The 21102-nt window shown below is 51.8% G+C and overlaps 1 protein-coding gene across 3 annotated transcripts in view; it reads left to right on the top strand.

Moving 5' to 3' along the window:
- Nucleotides 1–2656: 2656 nt before the first annotated feature.
- Nucleotides 2657–21102, top strand: part of RASSF2 (Ras association domain family member 2) — a 42537-nt gene continuing 24091 nt past the window's right edge. Inside the window, exon 1 of one of the 3 annotated variants that reach the window (XM_039224171.1) lies at nucleotides 2657–2686. The gene's annotated coding sequence lies outside the window, so the exon portion shown is untranslated. Of the gene's footprint in view, nucleotides 2687–2742; nucleotides 3036–3623; nucleotides 3877–21102 lie in introns of those variants that run through there. The other 2 variants (XM_039224172.1, XM_039224166.1) reach the window with 2 other exon arrangements.

Genomic DNA, 21102 nt, shown 5'->3' with positions numbered 1-21102 from the left:
ATTAAAATTTAAAAACTGAATTCAGTGATTGGGTAACTTTATTTAAATACTTTTTTTTTTTTGGGAGGGGGGCACGCTCTCGGTAGGGGTGAGAGGGAGAGAGAGAATCTTAAGCAGGCTCTATGCCCTGAGCAGGGCTATATCCCACCACCTTGGGATCATGACCTGAGCCTAAATCAAGAGTCTGACACTCAACTGACTGAGCCACCCAAGCGCCCCAGCTACTGGGTCACGCTAAAGTATGTTTGGAACAACTCAGGTATGTGAATCTACTTTTTCAGATAGAAATTTTATAAAACCTACAGATCAAGGATTTTTGATAAAAATTTAACGTCTGAATTGAGATATGCTAAAGCATAAATACATACCCAATTTCAGTCTTAGTACAGGAATAGAATGTAAAATGCCTCACGAATAATGTCTTTATATTGTTTACGTTTTGAAATTATATTTTGAGTATATTGGGTTAAGTGAAATCTATTATTACAATTGATTTCACTGTATGTTTTTGTTTTTGTTTTGTTTTTACTATTTGTAATGTAGCTAGAAAGTTTCAATTGCACCTGTTGCTCACACTGTATTTCTAATGGAGAATCAGTTCTGGACAATGCTTACCTGCTGTTTCCCTGGGGCCATGTGCCTCTTGGTCCAGTCCCCAGAGGTGGATGGTGGCAAGAAAACATAGCATGAGGGTAGGCTTTCATCTATCAGTTTAATATTTGCAAAGTATTAAGCATGTTATAGAGGTATTGTCCCTACACCACAGGAAGGGTAAGAACATACTCCTTTGTCTTCTGTGGCTTCTATATGGGGAAATTGATGGGAAAAAAGTTTGCTGGTATCTTGAACTACTGAATCAATTTATTGGCAAAAGTGTAAAGTATAAGTAGAGGGGAATGGATGGTGTTTTAATTTTTTTTTAATGTTTATTTTTCAGAGGGGGGTGTGGGGTAGGAGCAGAAAGAGAAGGAGACGCAGAATTGGAAGCAGACTCTAGGCTCCATGCTGTCAGCAGAGCCCCAACCCCAGGATCATGACCTGAGCCAAAGTCAGAGGCCTAACCAACTGAGCCACCCAGGCACCTCTGGATTGTGTTTTAAACAGGACCTAAGGGCAAGGTACCTCGTAGCCCAGTTTGTGCAGGAAGAGTCCCACGCCCCAGTCGATTGGTCATAGGATGGTCACCTGACCCAAGATGGGCCAACGAACTGCTCTCTTGAGAGACTGCAGTAGAGACTAGGATTTTAGCTCTGCCTGGCTGCTATCTTCAGTAGGGGAGCTCCAAGCCCCCACTGGTGGAAATGGGGGGCACCCTTTGTCATGTGTCTGGGGTGCAGGAAATGACCAATCTACGATGAAAGGGAACAGCGGGCCCCTTAGGGAAGACTTCTTGGGTTCCTGGAAGCCCTCCAGGCTCTGGATTTGCCTCTCACAGAGCTCTTGCCTGTAGTTCTGACCCCGAGGTCACAGAGAAAAACGCCATGTCCTCAGAATACATTCCCCTGATGCTGTTCATGTTACCTGCAGACCGAGGAAGCTTACAAGTACAGAATTCTGGCTGAGGGTGGGGGAGAACATTAACGGGAGAGCTTTGTGTTTATAGGTCACGGGGATAGTACAAGCAGATAATTTTTTTTTTTCCTTACAGAAAACGCTGATCACTGGCCTCCTTGTTCCAGGGTAACTGACACAGTTCTGAGCCCCACCCTACAGCTGCATTTTGGGTTCAAAGGCTTTTGCGGCTGGGCTCGGAAGCACATCACCATTTATAACATTGTTTCTAAGGGAGACACATTCCAAGATCCAAACAATGAATTTGGTAAAGAATGCTTGGCTTCCAGGAGGGATGCGCAGAGCCGGCTGTACCCTGGGGGCTAGCCGGCTACCCATTAACCATCAGGCCCCCGTTTTTTGGCACGGAGACTCACCCTGCACGGTTGGGATTTGTATGTGGGGGGAGAATTATGATAAAAGGAGGGGAACAGATAAGGGGCCCCGAAGCTGGGGCGCTGAGAGCCCCAGGAAGTCCAGGGATGGATGAGAGAGGGAGGTGAGAGGTGGACAAAGGAACTTGGCCTCCTTCACTGTCACGTCGGCCCTCCCGTCCGTCGAAGGGGCCTTGCTTAGCCCCTGCTCAGCGCAAGCCCTTTTTGGAACAAGGCGGGGTGTTAGAAAATGAATCCCACATCCTCCGTCTGGGGAATCCGGGGCGCTCGAGGTGGTCTCTGCGGGGCAGCGTGACTGTTCCCTGGGAGTGGCTGTCACAGCGCGGGGCGAGCCACAGGGCTTGGGCCGAGACTCCATCCGGCTTGAAGAGGGCGGCGGCGAACGGGGTGAGGGAAGCCAGCCCATCCTCCCCACCCCTGCACGCCTACCCCCACCCCCCCGCCACCCCCACCCCCCCGGACCCCCCCGCCACCCCCACCCCCCCGCACCCCCCAACCCGGAAGAGACGCGGGCAGCCGGAGCCCCGACTCTCAAGCTGGGAAGGAGGGGACGCGCAGCCCTAGCATTGTCTGGGAGGGAGGGGAGAAGCTCCGCCCCCCAGGGGGAAGGGAGGAGGGAGGAGGGAGGAGGGAGGAGGGAAGGACGGCGGGAGAGGAGGGGAGGAAGAAAGGCGAGGGAAGAGGGGCGGGGGAGAGATGGAGAGCTAGAGAAAGGCGGGGAGAGAGGCCGATCCGACGCGGTAGGGACGGATAAAGGCAGAGGGGGCGGGAGGGGCGGAGGGGAGGCGAGGAGGGCGGGGCGCTCGACCCCCAATCGCGCGGCCGCCGCCTGCGCTGCCCGACTGGATTTGAGCTGGGCCCGCGGATCGCTGACCCAGGCGCGGGCTGGAGCAACCCCCCCGCCGAGGCACCCCCACTTTTCAACTCCGCGGGCGATGCAGCCGGCTGGGGACGCAGGCAAGGCTCGGGGCGCGCGGCAGCGGGCGCGGGATGCGGGGCGCAAGGTGCCGGGCGCGGGCCGGTCGTCTCTCCCCTGCCTCCCTCCAGCCTCGCCGAAAGTTTTCCCGCGGTGTTCCCCGCCGGGTCCAGGTCAGCGCCTCCGTCCTCGCCTGCCTTGGTCTCCTGCCTCGTCCCCCGGCCGCCGGGGTTCCTGGGCGTGCAGACTCCCCGGGGGCCGCCTAGGCGCCAAGCCCTGCACGCCCACCTTCCGGTCGGAGAAAGTTGTGGCTCCAAGCTCGTCTTCCCCCGCGACCCCTGGGGGTCCTTCCTTCTCCCCGCGCCGGGGGCGGCGGCAGGAAGGCGCCCCCACCCCTTCTTTGGGGTTCCCGAGACTCCGTGGTGAGCTGGGGCCGGGCAGCAGGTGCAAGGATGGCAGGCCCGGACAGCGCAGGGAGTGCCCGACCCCAGCCCGGCCCCTAGCTTCCCTGCCCAACGGACGGTTCCCCAGAGGCGGGTTCCGGTACCCAGCGCGGGCGGGCGGCGCGCCCGCGTCTCCTCCGGGAGGGCGCAGGGGCACGGGGGCCCTTGCTCCTCGTGGCACTTCCCTTTTGCGGTCTCCCCGCCCGCCTACCGAGCTAGTGCTGAGGTCGTTGGGGACCTCGGCTTGGCGTCCTCTCCTGCCCGAGAGAGGCAGGTGCCTTGGGCGACCTGGGCACTTCTGCATTTCGGGCGCCCGCTTTGCATTCCGCGCGCCTGTTTTGCATTCCGCTCTTGAGCGGGGGGAGCCCTGGGGACAGCACAGAGAGGCGAGGTGGCCCCACCGGGAGACCGAGGGCTCCATCTGACTCTAGGGCTCTCTGTGGGTCCTGGGCTGTTCACAGCACCTCTGCCCCTCAGTGACAGCAGGAGCTGAGCGCTAGGCTTCCCAGGTGTCCGGAATCCGGGTTCTCCCAGAGGACAGAGACTGTGACTAGCGTTGGCCGGGTTTATAGTAAGTACCTTGACGTGATGAATGAAAGTTTGAACCGGCGAGCTGACAAATAACAATTCATCCCCGAGTGAGACTCTGTTCCTGCCCGGGTTGATCTTGGTACAATGGGAGGAAAGAATTAGAAACAATGATTCTTTTAAACAGCTGTGATTCCGAGCCAGGGGCCTTCTTGCCAGAGCGTCTGGAGGAGGAATGTGGGCTTGGATTTATTTTACTTATCAGCCCGCATTTATTTACTGGGAACTCTTTCTGCAGGTGGTCTGAGGAATTGAAGAAAGTTCTCACGGCTAAGAGATATTATTTTGAGAAGAGGTGTTCTGGGTTTTTGGGGGGTTTCTTTTTTTTGGTTTTTATTTTGTTTTTAGCTTGTATCGAATGCAGTGTCCCAGGGACTAAGCATGGAGTCATCCTGGGAGGGGCCCACTTGGGAACAGAGACCCTGGAGTGGCTGAGGGTGGGCACCAGCTTTCTGCTCTGGATCAGGCAGTCCGCTGGGCCCAGGGAGGCTGCAAGACGGCCTCAACTGGTGGCTGAGCTCGGAGAGGCGGGGCAGGTTGGGAAAGACGGTAGATAGTTCTTGCCCGGGCAGAAGGAGAGGAGGCCATAGATACAGCCTGCCTGGGCACCAGGGAGTGTGGGCTGGGACAGTTGGGGATTCCCAGTGCTGGGGACACTGGGTGGGGAGTCCTGCCCCTCCTTCAGAAGACAGGAGAGCTGGGTTGCCTGTTGGGAGGCAGGATCATCTAGCGGGGGTGTGGCCCAGACACAGCCCAGGCTCCTCACCCTCATTTTTGTGCTGGTGAAATCAGTTAACATGAGGGGTGTCTTCAGGGAGCCTGGCTGAAAGGAGGCCAGGGGACCTGGTGCCCCCAGGGCTGCCCCCCCCCCAGGGGAAGGTGGGGGTGTGCCCTCTGCACCTGACTGCCTGGGCCAGGACATGTACACTTGTGCCTGTGTTCCTCCCCTGGGAGGCATCCCCACCTTCCTTAGGGGGTCTCCTTCTGCCTCTGGGGCTTCAAGCCCATCCACCTCTCTGCATGTCTACACGGCTTCTGTTTGGGGCTCCAGGCCCTCTCTCCAGTTTGTGTCCCTTTGGAAGTCAGTCAGGAGTCGTAGATGACCCTACGCCTTCTTCTCAGCCCCTCAATCCTCCCTGGTCTCAGAGGCGCTGTCTTACCTGGGGCCTGCCAGTCACCCACTGGTTTTGCTTTGATTTCTTGGTCTATTTCCTGGGGCCCCGGAGCCAGGCTTCGCATCTGCCTTCTGTGTGTGAGCTGCTTAGGAATGGCCGAGAGACTTGGCTGGAGCCGTGCCCAGGACCGCACATCCTGGCACCTCCGCTGGAGTGCCAAAGGCTGGCCCGAAGCACAAAAGAACGTTGGCCTGATTCTTGCCTTTGGTCCTCCTTGGGTACTCGGGCAGGAAGTGTCCCCAACGGGAGGGGGTGTGGAGGCAGGACCAGATTGCCAGAGAACCCCGCCGAGAGGCTAGGAGATGGACCAGGACTTGCCTGTGTCTCCTTCTCTCCCCCAGGGTGGGAAGCTGTGCGGGTCTCAGCAGTGTGCTCAGACCAGAAGACGACGGCCAGTCTCTCTGTCTTCAAGACATAGTTGCTGAGGGCTGCGGCCACGTGGTTTACAGAGCTAGGGCAGCGGTCCCCTCCTGCCTCCTCCCTGCTTCTCCCACCACTCTTTACAGTAGGGTCCGGTGATTTACCCTAATGACACACTGCCCTATTTAAGCACCTCTCTGCATCTCCAGAAGAATTTTAAGTAAGTCCTTAAGATGGGGTAAGCTCCAGCAGATCTGTGATGGCTGGTTTCGTTTCTTTGGCCGCCTTGTGGGTTCCCACGGAGATGTCTGTGTGAGGATGAAGGGAAGCCGGGCACAGTAAACAGGGCCGGCGGGGCGTCCAGTGGGGCATTTTTGATCAGCTCTGGGACGGCAGGCCGACTCCGGAGCCTGTAATCACAGGTTGTCACAGCTGCTTGGGGCGACAGCTCAAGGATGTGGAACTCCGGCCCAAACCAGCTGTAGCTGAATCAGACACGGAAACCTTTCCCCGAAGTAGGGGGCAGGGAGGGGCTCTTAGCTAATTACCATGGGATGAGCAAAGTGACTTAGAAGGACTTTGCCTATTCAGTCCATTGGTAAAACTTGACAAAACATACCTTGTGCTGTCCTTGGGCATCTCAACCCAGAGTGATTTGGCAAGATAGGTGTACTTGACCAGCATGGCTCTTTACCCATACTTGGCACTCAGTTAAGTGTTTGTTAGATCAAGTGCTCATTTTTATTTTTTTTTTAATTGTTTATTTATTTTAGAGAGGAGGGGTGTGGGGAGAGAGAGAGTAGGAGACACAGAATCTGAAGCAGGCTCCAGGCTCTGAGCTGTTGGCACAGAGCCTGATATGGGGCTCAAACCCATGAACCACGAGGTCATGACCTGAGCTGAAGTTGGACGCTTAACCAACTGAGCCACCTAGGCTCCCCTAACTACTCATTTCTAAAAGAGTAATGCAGAATATTGGATTTGGACTCTGAATGCTGTTTTACCATTTTCAGCTGCATGATATTGGACAATGTAATAGATGCTGTCAGCATCGTCCCGTGCTCTCTTCCAGTGACTGATGACAGAAGGCGTATAAATACCCCAGTTCCCTCACTTCTCTGCTGGGGACTTGGGGGCACATGCTACTCTGTCTGCCAGAGTCGCCTAGTAACTGGCTCCCTTCACTGGCTGCTGTCCCTTCCCTGTTCCACTTTCCCAGGCCCCCTCCACTTGCACTCAGACGCTTGTTTGAAGGTCAACTCCAGAGGAAACCAACCTAGGATAGGATTTAGTGCACAGTCATTTAACAGTAAATGTAAACAGTAATTTAATGTCACTGAGCCTCAGTTTCCGTAATTGTAAGATGGAAATTATAACTATCCCACAGTGATATTGTGATGTGCATTCAGACAGGAGCCTGGCACAGAGCAGGCATTCAGGCAGACATTTGCTTCTCACTGATTAATATAGAAGGGACCATGGTGGATTTGGGCGTGGGTATTATGATGGCCCACGGATGGCCAATTGTAATGCTTGGGAAGGAAGCTATCCTTAGGCTAAGTGAGGAAACCGAGTTTATCTGCTCATGGCTTTCACATCTAGGCTGTGACCAGTGATAAATGTTGAACAACTGGACTCTCCATAGGTTGGAGGGGGAGCCTTGCTTTGCGGTATTTGTTGATTTCTATAGTGTAAATATTTCCACCGTGGCTGATTTCAAGTTACCAACATGGCGCCATGAACACTGAGTTGGGAGGAGATGTACATAGTCAGCTCCTGAGAGCCAGTAGGAACAGCTCCAGTCGTAGGTGATCGTGACTGAGCTGGGATGTGGCCTCAGTGGTCTTAATTTTCAATTTTGTACACCAAGTGAAGAAGGTAAGAATTGTACAAGACATCCCAAACTTGAGGTACGTTTAAGCTCTGCCCTTGAACGGCCGGCTGAATCGCTTTGTGTGAGATTCATCTGGGGTTTATTTAGTGACTATGGAAATGTTTATGCTATAGTCTTTTGAGGCCTCAGTTTCCCCATCTCCAGGGTAAGGAATTAGATTATTCCCCTAAATCCTTCTATCCCTGGGTCTCTTTAGGAAGAGTCCACTGCATTCTTCTTGCGCCTACTCAAGAACAAAACCTTTCACAAAGGAAAAATCTTTCATGCGTCCATACTTCTATTGCCCACCCCAGGGCGCCCAGCACTGGGCCCTCTTCGAGTCTTTTGCTGTAGTCTTCCACGCTGGCAAAAGGGAATTCAGTAGAGATTAGCCCAGCCACGTTCTGCCTTCCTTGTGTGCCGGTTTCTCGTCATGACACAGGCATGGTGTGTCCCCTGAGGAGGCCTGTGGGGGGGGGAGGGAGGAGCTGGTGTCTTATGGAAAAGACTGTCCCCGCTTTCCTGAACCACAGTGTGATGTCACAGACCCCCAAGTGAAAGCCAGGAGAAGTCCACCTGGAGAAGGAGACTTTTGTATGGCAGAATTCAACATCGCTGGTGTGATCTCACTCCTAATTCTCTGTTGACAGCCATCCTGAGGGAGTCCCTGACTCAGCAGTTCCACCGGTAGGAGATCTTACCCTAAGGATATAATTGGACAAGTACAGGGAAATACGTGCACAGGGATGTCCCTGGCGGCATTATTTGTAATAATAACAACCACCACCACCAAAATGGAGGCTAAATCCCAACAAAAGTAAGCTTGTTAATTATGGTACAGGCATTCCTCGCTTTTGGAAAGTTGTTTGCCTTATGCTGCTTGGCTTTTATGAAAGACCTACATTAGTACCTGTTTTTTTCTGACAGAAGTCTGAGGGGATTTTCATTTTTCGGGAAAAAGGCGAAAAGCAAACATAGCGTTCAGTGTTTGTTTTGCAGCAAACCAGCGCAGAGGCTGCGGACGACCATTGCACTGAGAGTGGTCCCGCAAGCCCCTTCCGCGGGACCTGCACTCAGCATGTTGGCATCGAGCCCCAGAACTTTGAACTTGAACTGTTTCTAGGAGCACCTGTGCTTATTTCAGCTTATTTTGTGTGTCTGTTAGCAAGATGTGTCCTGAGGTATTGGAAAAGCCCAAGAGAGGTTATTTTTGGGTCTGGGAGTGCTAAAACATTTTTCCATAAAAATTAATGGGAATTGCTTCTTTACTTTATACTTTGGCTTATAAATTTTCATAGGAATGTTCTACTTTGGGATGGCAGGGAAGACTGCCTATCTAACGTTGGAATACTGTGTGGCTACAGAAAATACACAGTATAGATGTACAGCTATTAGCATGGAAAAATACGATATTTCTAAAAAGCAGGTTACCAAACTGTGCTATTTGTATCATATGTATACATCATATAATACATATAATACATTATACATCATATGTATATGTATATATACATATACATCATATATATGTATACATCATATATATGTATACATCATATATATGTATACATCATATATATATATACCATGATGTATATATGTATATGTATATGTATATATACCATGTGTGTATATATATGTATATATACCATGATGTACATACATATATATGTATACATATTTATGTATACATGTACATATGATGTATATGGTATATATACATATACATCATATGTATAATGTATCATACTCCCTATTTAATATTTGTCTCTGGAAGGATGTACGGCAAAATGTTCATAGTGATTGTCTCTGGTGAAATCTGGGGAGGTGGTGATCTTAGTCTTTTTTAAAAAATATTTATTTGTTTTGAGAGCAAAAGAAAGCACAGTGGGGAAGGGGCAGAGAGAGAGAGAGAGAGGCAGAATCCCAAGCAGACACGGGGCTTGATCTCACGACTGCGAGATTATGACCTGAGCTGATATCAAGAGTCAGACGCTTAACCACCTGAGCCACCCACGCATCCCTGATCTTAGTCTTTTTTAAATTTAAATAAGTATATTTTTTATTTTTAATTGGTAAAATATACATAATATAAAATATACCCCTTTCATCACTTTTAAGCCTACAGTTCAGGGGCTGTTGTAACATGATACCACCGACTGAGTTAAAAACTACGGAAATGTATTTCTCACGGGTCTAGAGGCTGGAAGTCTAAGGTCAGGGTGCCAGCACGGGCAGGTGAGAGCCTTTTCCAGGTCTCCAACTTCACATTATATCTTCACATGGCAGAAAGGTGGGGTGGGGGACTCTGTGGGATCTCTTTTATAGGGCCACCAATGCCATTCATGAGGGGAGAGCCACCCCCATGAATCATACCCAAAGGTCCCATTTCCTCATCCCATCACGTGTCTTTTTAAAAATTTTTTAAAAACTTTCAGAGAGAGACAGAGACAGAGCACAAGTCGGGGAGGGGCAGAGAGTGAGGGAGATACAGAATCCTAAGCAGGCTCCAGCCTCTGAGCGTCAGGACAGAATCAGACGTGGTACTCAAACTCATGGACCAGGAAATCATGACCTGAGCCGAAGTCGGACGCTTAACTGACGGAGCCACCCAGACACCTGCCTACACCATCGCATTTGGGGTTAGGATTTTAGCATATGAAGGTGGAGGGATACAAACATTCAGACAGCTGCAGGGACATTAAATGCATTCCCACTGTTATACAGCCATCTCCAGTATCCATTTCCAGAACTTTTCCATCATCCCAAACAAAGGCTCTGTGCCCATTAAACATCGGCTTCCCATTCCCTACCCTTAAGCGCTGGGCAGCCTCTATTCCATTTACAGTGGTATCTCATAGAATTGGAATCATTCAATAATTGTCCTTTCATGGATCATAATCTTTTTGCTTATCTATGTTAATTTTTTAAATGTTTATTTATTTTTGTGAGAGAGACAGAGCCTGCCAGTGGGAGAGGAGCAGACACAGAATCCGAAGCAGGCTCCAGGCTCTAAACTGTCAGCACAGAGCCTGACACAGAGCTCGAACTCACAAGCTGTGAGATCATGACCCCAACCAAAGTCGGGCGCCCAACCAACTGTAGTACCCCGGTGCCCCACTTATCTGTATTTTTTAAATGGATAAAGATGGGTGCTTTGCTAAGGTCATAAAAAGAAAGAAAGAGAAAGCCTTGGGATGAGGTGGTGGCATTTGGTCCTTGGTGGTTTCATTTCAGGCGGGCCACGATGTCCTGGCCATCCTTCACGCCCTTGCCATCACCGCCTGGGGTGGGGGGCAGGGTCTGACCTCGCAGTCAGCCCAGCAGGGCAAGGCAGGCAGCCAGGCACCGATGAATGCAGCCCTGTGGGCCTCAGGGCCGGCCTCGGTTGTGGCTTGCTGGTCGCTGGCAGCTGGGCCTCACGTCGCAGACCGCGGCTGCTGTGGTGGGTTTGAGGGGGTGCACGTGGGGCTCACTGTGCCTTGAGCCTAAGAGCTGTCCTGCAGTGAGTGAGGTCCAAGCCAGGTGGAGGTGGGTGGTTGAGGCCATCTTCCTTGGAGATTGAGAACGAGACCCTCAAGATCAATTTCAAGCATCCTTTGTGTGTTCCAGGCTCTGAGGCTCAACTTGACCTGCTAAATGCCCACCACGGTGGCTGAAGATATGGCTGCTGAATGTTCTGTTCACAGGCAAGGTGGCCTGGCGGGCAGGCAGGGAGGACTTTAGTTGGTGGGGGTCCATGAGGCCCGAAGTGCTCTGGAGAGATGGGCAGTAGCCTTAGATAGCGAGTTCCCGCTTCCTGAAGCTCCATACGGGATCTTACAGTTGGATATACAGACATTTGGGTGAAGGATCACATCCTTATGTGTGTGACGAGCTAATCAGGGACATGGTGTAGTGGGGTTGGGAACAGGGGAGATGGTGTGTACACTTTGGCTTCAGGTTGAGTCTGAGAGGGGGTTGGGAAGCTTCGGGACCCGGCATTGGGAAACCAGGTCATGTGCTCAGGCCTCACGGGAGTGGATCAAGTGGCTTTTCTCTGAACACCTTGTTCTGTGGGAAAGGCCTCAAGTTCCTTGGTAAGCGAGTTCCTGGAAGGGCCTGTCAGGCTCTCCACGGAGTCAGCAATAGGATGTGTGTAGGTCTGGGAGGGACAGACTTGCCCACTGGGCTCTGGAAGTTTCTTTACCTGGCTCTGCCTGTTTTCTCTCTGCCCCATGGCAGGCTGCTCTTTTAATCCTAGACGGTTGGGGAAGTGTGAAGAGTTTACAGAGACGGCCTTTGAATCCCATTTTGAGGAGAACTCCGGTGTTTCATGGTGTTGAGGTTTCTTTAGGGTCATTTGGCTGGTTGTAGGGCTGGCAGAGGAGGGTGTGAATGTGGTTTTGTGGAAAACTTCCCCTCAGCCTCTTGGAAATGTTCTGGAAACCCCCAGATGAGCCATCTCTCCTGGTACTAGGAAGGGTCTGAGATCAGCTGTTTTTTTCCACACACACAGGGTGTTGAGGGAGTTAAAGGAGGGTGGATGTAAGATGGCCACCATGGCTGCCCCCAGGGAGGGCCCAGCACATACTGGACTCTTCCTTTGCCGTCCCTTCCTTACTGCTTCTGAAGCGAGAGGAACCTGCCCATCGTGGGGGGAGGAAGGCCCGCGATCCTGGCTCTTGGGTTTCCAGTTCTGGCCCCAGCGAGCAAGGAGCAGAAACCCCAAGATCTCGCCACACGAAACTCAGAATCTTGGCCTAGAGCACCAAAAAAGGAAGAACTGCTGGGGTTCCCTGAGGAAGGGGAAGTGAGGTCAGAGATGAGTCTCAGAGAAATCACTCGGTAAACAGGAAGGGTGGCCAGAAAGAAACCTGTGCTTGTCGGAAACAGGGAACTAAAGGCAACCCCTCCCCACCTGCCCAGATGGGTTGGCACGTCCCCGCAGAGCTGAGATGCTAACCACAGATGGCTAGGGGGGGCTCCAAGCACGAGGACTCATGCAGACCTTGGGCCCTCCCTGTGGCACGGGGCCCACCTCAACCCCATCATTACTGGGCTGGAGGAAAGCCTAATTTGCCCTTCCTGTGATTGAACATTAAACCAGCCTATAAAACAGCTCTTGCTTCTGAGAGATGCAGGTCAAGGAATGCTCAGTCTTGTTTGCCTGATCAGGGCCAGTGTATCTTGCACCAACTTCCCCTTCTTTTCCTCAGGCCAGCTCCGCCAGACAGACTCTTGCTCGCTGATGGAGTTTAGCCCCCTAAAGGGTTAATCTTGGCAAGGCCCCTCTGGTCGAAGGCGATGAAGGTGCTGCTCTAGGGAGGTCGATGCGACCAGGCCCTTCCTTGGCAGGTGTGTCAGACTGGGGGGTTAGCTTTCTAAGGCTGTGGTTTCTCTGAGGCAGAGTCTAAATTCTACACATCCACGTGCGTGCGTTTTTTTGCTCCCTTAATGCCTTTTTTCCCATCCTGCTCCAACACCCTGGTTCTCTTTGGGTTTCCTCCTCAACATCCATCCAGAAGGTCAAAAGCTCATGGACACCGGTGGGACTTTCCTATAAACAAGTAGTTGCTCCTCCGGGCCTCAAGGTGATTGTTTGGGTGAGCCCCCGCGGTGCCTTTCCAGGTCACTCACCTGGCCTCCTGCCCACTGGTGTGGAGTGGGAGGTGGGCCCTCCTGGCAGGAATCCCAGGCGCATTTCCTCCCATCGGCCCCAGCCGCTCTGGGCACTCAGATCTGTGCGCAGAAGGCCTGAGCAGGACAGGCCGGGGTCCTGGTTGCCTGTGGGAAGAGCACGGGTCCGCGGACCAAGCTGCTTGAGTGGGGACCCCCACGTGGCTTGAGTCTCAGCTCTTCCTCTGGAGGGTGGGCCAGGCAGGGGCTCCCTCCTGGGACGGAGCCAAGTTTCCCTCGGCAAAGGCCTCGTATGTGACATCAGTCAGGCCCCCAGGCCTTTTCCGGGCTGGGCGAGCAGGTGCTTTGCGGGACCCACGAGTGTGCAGGTAGTTCATTCTTTAGACGGAGGGTGGATGTGACTTAGGGTCTGTGGTTCTGTGACGCTGCAGGTGCCCAAGTCGCTGGCCAAGGTCTCCATCCCTGGTCCCTGCAGGGTCTGCTTCACCCACGGCTCGTCTGTCCAGCCATCCGCTCACTTCCCTCCCCTCCCCGGGACTCCTGGACCCGACGTGGCCGCAGTTCCTGACGGTCCTGCTCAGCCTGTTCCCCCAATAGCCGGCACTTAGCCAGGATGGCACGGAAGGAGCCCTGGGCTTCTTGTCAGCTCTGTGACCTGGGACCAGGTGCCTAACCTCTGGAACCTTCTGTTTCCTCATCTGTGAAATGGTGAAAATAAGGCCTTCCCCATGGGTTCTTTTTTGGGAGGAATAAGATAGAGCTTCTGGAGCCTTGTTACCAGCATCGCCGGCATCACTTGGGAGGCTGTTACGAAGACACACTCTTAGACCCCATCCAGAAGTACGAATCAGAAACCGGGGGGAGGAGGAAAGGAGTCTGTGTTTAACGAGCCCTGCAGGGGATTCTGGTTCACACTCCAGTGTGAGGAACACTCCTCTGGATGTGGCCGGGTCTGCTGATTTGTAGCCGAAAACTTTTTTCGCCTTCCCCTCGAGAGAGGTCTGCTCTGCAAGAACTCGAGGGTGTCAGCTTCTCCGGCCCACAGTCCCAGGTTTGACCCCAGCTCCATCCCTTCCTGGCTGTGTAGTTTGGGACAAGTTGCTTGGCCTCTTTGTGCCTCATTGGCTTCATCTGCAAAATGGGGATAGTAGGGTTTCTTTCTCCATGGGGTTGTTGTGGGGATTCAATGGGTTGAAGCAGATACTAGGTGGCCCGTAGTAAACTCTCATTTATGGTAGCTGTGATTCGCATTTGGTATTTTATTATTAGCGCAGTAATACTATCGTGAGTGTTCTTTCCCCGATTTGTGGGGGAAACAGGGCTCAAGGTGCCTCCTGAGACAAGTGTTCTGCTAGTTCTCTTGCTAAACCCTTTTCCACCTGCCAACCTCTTCCCAAATACCTTCCGCTCCCCCTTTCTTGATGCTTAGCGTGCTTTTGAGGTGGGGATTGGCAAAGCCTTTTATTCACAGCCAAATGTAAAGCTGAGAAAGTGCAGTACACACCCTTAGGACACTTGACCTTAACCTTGCCTCCCTTTGGTGGTATTTGGTGCCAGACTCTCGAACAGAGTGATTGGAAGAGCCGTGTGGGTGGGTCACTGGAGGCCCAAACGCCTGGAAAAGGGAACAGAGGAAGTACATTCAGAGAGGGGAGGTTTAGTGGGGTGAACAGGTCCCAGAGAGGATGCAGCCCTGGCCAGTAAGTGGGCCTTTCATTGAATAAAGCGTGTGGGTGGAAGGCAAGTGTGCCTGCCCTATTTCTTTCCCAGGCAGCCTGAATTTTGCCCATGTCTGGGACAGGATCAGGTTCAGGTTCAGGAACCAGGAGGTGGAATCTCTTGCAATCTCTAGAATTTGGCAGGGTCCCAGGCCACGACTCTTGTCTCCTTCCTCATGTGGTGCAATAGGGCTGGGGTTTCCTGTTTGCCATCGACACTTCTTCCTGCCCTATACCAAGGAGCTGACGTGCAGAAGGAATAGCACTATCTCCCCTGTCACTGCTTGGTTACAAAGCAGAGTCCCTCAGGAGATCTGATGAGAAAGTCTTTAACACTATAGTATGAGCACTGTGGCAGATAACTTTCTATTCCAACCCAGGGGCTCCCGATTGTCCCCGGGAGGCAGGGCAGGACTCAGAGAAGAGGTGGGGACAGGCCCCAAAGGGGAAGCTGTGGGCCTCCAGCGAGCATTTCCTTTGTATCTGGAGCCTGGGGCTGGCTTCCTGGCTCCTGTGGTGTGGTGCCCTGGTTTGCACGACTGAGCCCTTTGCATCAGCTAGCTCCGGCCCTGCACACACTGATCTTTTGTGATGCTCTACACCGTCCCCTCTCCCCTTTGAAAGATTAGTAATGAGGAGGGGGTGCTAAAGACCCAACTTAGTTTGCTTTTAGAAAAATCCCATTCCTTCCATTCTTGAAAGGCTGCTTTGAGGTACATTTGGTGGCGTCCTCAGTCTACACAGTTCTGTCCCTGTCAGATTTTATGATCATTCTGAGTCCTCCTTGTACATTGGCACTACCTGGGAGGGCTTTAAAAATGATCACGCGGGGTCCCTGGGGGGGCTCAGTCAGTTAACCTGAGCGTTGGACTCTTGATCTCGGCTCAGGTCGTGATCTCGAGGTTCGTGGGATTGAGCCCCGCGTCAGGCTCTGGGCTGAGAGCGCAGAGCCTGCTTGGGATTCTCTGTCTCCCTCTCTCTCTCTCTCTGCTCATGCTGTCTCTTACTCTAAATAAATAAACTTTTTGAAAAATGGTCATGCCTGGACCCCTTTCAGAGGGTCTGCTGTAATCAGCATGGGTTGCAGCCTGGACGTCAGAAATTTAAAATCAACTTCTCTTTCCCCCTGTCCCCTACACCCCCATCTCTGGTCCTCAGGGAGGGTTTAATGAGTGCTAGAATGAGAACCTCTGAGATGTCGCGTGTCTCAAAGCGGATGCTTCTCCTTCTTGCCTTGGTTTCAGCTGAGGCCTCGTAGGCTGCATGTCCCTCTCGCTGGCCAGAGGGCGGCTCTGCTGGGTTTGCCCTCCTGGGAATTCTCTGTGGCAAGCCCTCCCCTCCCCGAGTCGGCCTCGTTCTCCTAGCTGTACTTTCTTAGATGCTGGGACTGCCTGGGTGCTGGTCGGCTGTTAGCCCACCCCCATCCTACCCCGGCTGCTGAGCTCAAGCCTGGCTCCTGCCGTGCCAGCAGGAGGAGAGTTTGGGAAACAAAGTGGGGCTCTTTATCTCACTCTGGACTTTCCTGCCAGGGGTTGCCAGCCTTTCTGTTCTGCGTTTGCTCTTCTCCCTCTAGGGGCTTTCCAGTTCCTTCGTGTCTAGGCCAGAAGAGAAACTGTAGGGATTAGCCAGCATCCTGGGGATGCTCTGAGACCAGATTATCCACGGCGTGGTCTCCAGGCTCCCTGACAGAAAGGGAGTGAGGGCACTGGACTCTGGAGCAACCAAGAGCTAAGAACACAGAAGACCTTTGGATTCCTTTTCCCACCTCTTGAGCTTCTCGAGGGCTTAATGTTTGCCTTCCTCGCAGGAAGCTGGGCTGGTGACTTTCAAGGGCTTGCATGGCCCCTCATTTATTCTCGGGGAGGCTGGAGACACCTGTAAGTGGGAGACTCCATGAACCGGAAGGGGGAGGGAGCCTTTGTGCGAGAGCCGCAGGGGTTTGATTGGCCCAGCGCTCGGGCAGCCTGCCCTCACTCCTGCAGCTCAGCCTTGAACCCGCAGCACCTGGCTGTCTGGTGCCCACAGCTGCTTCCTCCCAGCCTGATGGTGGTGGGAGGAAGTGGATTGCTCGCGAGTCTTGGCAGCTTCCTCGTCCTGGGAACTGGTCTTGGCAGGGCAGTGCCTGGGGGCTCACCCCTCCTCCCAGGGGGGCTCTCAGCTGATGGCTGACTAGCACAGGGACTGGCTGTGTGAAGGTGGGACAGTTCTGTGGAGTTATTCACACCCCGGAGTTCCCAGGGGATCAGGCTATGGCTGGACTCCAGCGGAACCCCGGTGACCCAGCCCCGGTCCTGCTTCCCTCACTTGCTTACAGGTTTCTCTCGAAAACACTTTCTCAGTAACTCATGTGCCCAGAAATCCTTGTTGGGGGCCCTGCTTCCAGGAGTCCTCTTACTCAAGAGAGCAGGGACCCACTCCCTCCCTGGAAGAAATAATAATAATGGGAAGATTCACAGGCTGGGAACTGGGACCCAGGGGAGGGAAGCTCCAGGCCCAAGTTGGGGGAAGAAACCCCAGATGGATGATTTCTGTGTGGTGGTAAGTGCTGGGATGGCGGACTGGTCGAGGTGGGAGTGCCTGCCCCCCGACACTGCGCAGGCGCAGCGGGGACACTTTGAAGGAAGAGCTCAGCATGGGACCAGGGTCTGGGGAGCGTGTGAATTTGCTCGGGTCTGTAGAGGAGCATGGACACACTCACGGAGCATGAAAAGCAGACCCAGAAAGTTCTCCATGGTTGGGATGCCATCCTCCGATTGCGTAGGAGCCTTTCCGCCGTCAAAACATCCTTTTGGATCTTAAGGAGGGTTGTGCCCCCAAGTTGTCTTCGGTGAAAGCAGGAAGTACCGGATGTGCCTTCATGCGAAACATACTAGGTTCCACTAGCAAGGCACATGGTATTGCCCAGGCACTTGACGGAGCTGAAGAGAACCTAGAACATTCCACCAGGGCACAATGTCAGTGCCAGTAGGGAAGGACTGACTCATTGGTGGCCCCAACAGGTCTTCAGTGTGACTAAACCCTGGGAGGCTCATGTCCTGACGTAGCAAGCCAATAATACACACAACCTCCAGACATTTTAGCAGATGTGGTTCAACATTTGCTTTACCTACAGGGAAGTTGTACCGATTTAGAATTCGTGAGGCGTGAAAGACTATATTCATAGAGGACGTTCCTTCTGTAGGTGTAAATAGGATTTAGACTTCCAAAGAGCAGCTCCACATTAAAAATTATTTTTTTATAAATAATCTTTTGTGAAGTTATTTTTCTAGAAAATGTTTGTTTGGTGTCAAAGTTGTCCTTCATTTGTGTCCCCCTTCTCTCCCCTTCTTTTCCTGTGTGGGAAGCTGTGAGCTGTGAGCTGTTTCAGTTCTGGGTCTGAGATGCCGGCTCATGAGGGAAGCCCCAGCTTCCTCCCCATCTTGCTCGCTCTTCCTCAGAGATGATGGCGGCCACTTGTGCGTTCTCGAGGCATCGTGGAAGCGTGGCTTGTAAATGGTTCTTACAAGGCATTCTGGATTCCCAGAGCGCTCCATAAATTCTTGATAATAACAGAAGGCAAAGAGTTGCAACAGCCACTGAACAAATCCCTCTCTCCCAGGCCACAGATATTGGCAGGCGTCCTCGAGGAAACTTCCAATTGAGTCCACATTCCAGCCCCATCAGCCATCTTCCTCCGACCCCTCCTTGTGTGAGGAACAATACTCTGCTGAAGGAATATCGGACTGAACTCTAAACTTCCGGCCCTTTGTTAGCTCTGCTGCTGTGTTTGCCTTTAAGTGAATGTTAATGTAGCTGGCTCCCATCCCTCCTCCCTCCCCCCAACCCCCAACTGGTTGGAGATAGCCAGTGATTTGTGGTGATAGTTGCAAAGTTTGTGAAGAGAGATGCACGTGTTGGCCTTGAGACAGACAAAAGGATTGGGTGCTAGAATCAGTTACTTATTTAATTTAATTTAATTTATGTTTATTTATTTATTTTGAGAGAGAGTGTGCAAGCAGGGGAGGGTTAGAGGGAGAGGAAGGAAGAGAATCCCAAGCAGGCTCCATGCTGTTAGCACAGAGCCGCATGTGGGGCCCGATCCCACCAATGGCAAAGTCATGACCTGAACTGAAATCAAGAGTCAGATGCTCAACTGACTGAGCCACCCAGGCGCCCCAGTTACCTGTAGTTTTAATTCAACAATGTGGTATGCTATTAAGTATTTTCCTAACACCCCTAACTGAAGACTTGTAAGAGTAAGAAAAAAGGTGGGGAGAAGTTCAGGTTGGAGACAAAGGTGGAGGCAACCTGAGCCAGTAGGTCTGATACGTAGCAATGGCCTTGCTAAGATCACCCAACACAGGTGGAGTGATGGGACCTTGGAGAATCCCCACATTTGGGCCATCAACTACTCAATTTATATCAATCTGGGAAGTAAAAAAATCCTGATTAGGGATGTTGACCATCTTTTCATACATTTGTTAACTATTTGTATTTCTTTTTCTGTGAAAGTATTCATGTCCTTTGCCCAGCCTCTTGGGTGTAGAGTCTTTTTCTTACGGATTTATTAGTTTTACATATTAATGACACTAGCTAATTTTATATATTAATGACATTAGCTAATTTTACGTATTAATGACATTAGCCCTTTGTCACATGTATTGTAAATGTTTTCCTCCAGTTTGTACTTGACTTTTGACTTTGGATAGGGTAAAATTTTTTTTCTAAACAGAAGTTGAAAATCTTTACAGATTGGTCCCATTTTGGGTTTTTTTTCAATTATGCCTTCTGGATTTTGAGTCTTTCATAGGAAAGTTTTTCCCACTTCAAGTTTATATATATCCTACGTTTCTTTCCAGAATTTTATGTTTTAATGTTGAGATCTTTTTATTCAGCTATCATTTCTTTTGGTGGAAGGAGCAAAGTAGGGATTTAGCTTCCCCATCCTCCCCTTTTTAAAGGCCAATTCTCCAGCAACATTTTTAAAATGTATCTTGCCCCTGCTATTTAGATGGAGCCCACATTCTATGTGCCCAAATATATTTGAGTCTGTTTCTACATGCTCTTTTGTTTCATTGATCTGTCTATTCTTTCCTCAAGCACCAAATCGTTTTAATAACTGTAGAGAAGACTTAAATTGTTTAATTCGGGGTGAGGGGACGCCTGGGTGACTCAGTTGGTTAAGCATCCAATTTCAGCTCGGGTTTTGGTCTCCCTGTTTGTGAGTTCAAGCCCCGTGTTGGGCTCTGCACTGGCAGCAAGCAGCCTGCTTGGAATTCTCTTTCCCTCTCTGTCCTCCCTTCCACTGTTCATGCTTTCTCTCTCAAAGTAAATACTTAAACTTAAAAAACTTCTCTAATTGGTGTGTTCTGTAGATTTAAGCGGGCGTGCTCTCAAAGGGACTTGCCTTAAGGACAGGACAGACTGCTTTCAGATGCAAAACAAAATTTCCAAATTACAGCTTATGATGGAGGCAGTGAACAAAAGAGTCCTGCAAAAAACCCAATCTGTGAGTTAGATTAATTGCAGAATTCATTGCTCGGCCATGACTGCTCAGAGGCTGCTCTGGCTTTTCTCCTTGGGCTCTTATCATCAGCTTCCTTTTCAAGGCACCTTTTCTTCTTGGTTTCCAGGGCACTGTGTCTCTCTGCTTCCCTTACGGGACTCCTTTTCCCCTGCGCATCGCTGACCTAATGGGTGCATTGGAGCCCTGCCCCCTCAGCCTTCTATGCTTTCCTGACCTCCCTCCCTGTGCTGGCACTTTCCTGGGCCGCAGACCCGGCTGTGCTTGCGGTCCTCTGCACCAGAGGGTTCCGTGGGCGTGTCTCAAAGTCGGCCCGTGTTCCTCAACTTGGCACGTGTGAATGTGGCACCACCCCCACGTGGCCGTCCTTGGGCTGCAGCCCGTGCGCAAGCATCATCCTGAACTCTGTCTTTAATCCCATGGTGAATCTGGCAGCGTGCCCGCTTCCAAACCTTTTTATTGATGCCTCACGACTTTTCCATCTACCTCTCTAAGCCCTTTGGACACTGTGACTCCACCCCCACTGTCCCCTTCCCCGGGTCAGGACCCTCCCGGGGTCCCCTTGCCACAGTTCCCTTCCATAATCCTTTCTCAAAGCAGAGTCGGGTGGAGCAATCGTTCTAAAGTTCAAGTTTGATCACACCCTCCCCTGTGTTCCTGTTGCCACTGTAAAAATGGTCCCAGACGTGGTGGTTTAAAACAGATTACTCTCTTACCTTCTGGAGGCCAGAAGTCTGAAGTCGTTTTCACTGGGTCCAAACTATTGGGTCAGGCAGGCTCCCTGGGGGGGAAATCCCTTGTTTGCCTTTTCTGACTTGGAAATCTCCGTTCCTTAGCCCATGGCTCCTTTCTTCTCCATCCTTGGCCAGTGCAGCACCTTCACGTTTCTCTCTCTCTGCTGGGATTGTCTGCAGCGGAATCTCCTTCTGTCCCTCTTAGAAGGGCACTTGTAACTACATTT

The sequence above is a fragment of the Hyaena hyaena genome, unplaced genomic scaffold, assembly GCF_003009895.1.
Source record: "Hyaena hyaena isolate Hyena2069 unplaced genomic scaffold, ASM300989v1 scaffold_16, whole genome shotgun sequence".
In the NCBI taxonomy this organism is placed as follows: Eukaryota; Metazoa; Chordata; class Mammalia; order Carnivora; family Hyaenidae; genus Hyaena; species Hyaena hyaena.
This window is presented reverse-complemented; position numbering and strand designations above follow the sequence as displayed.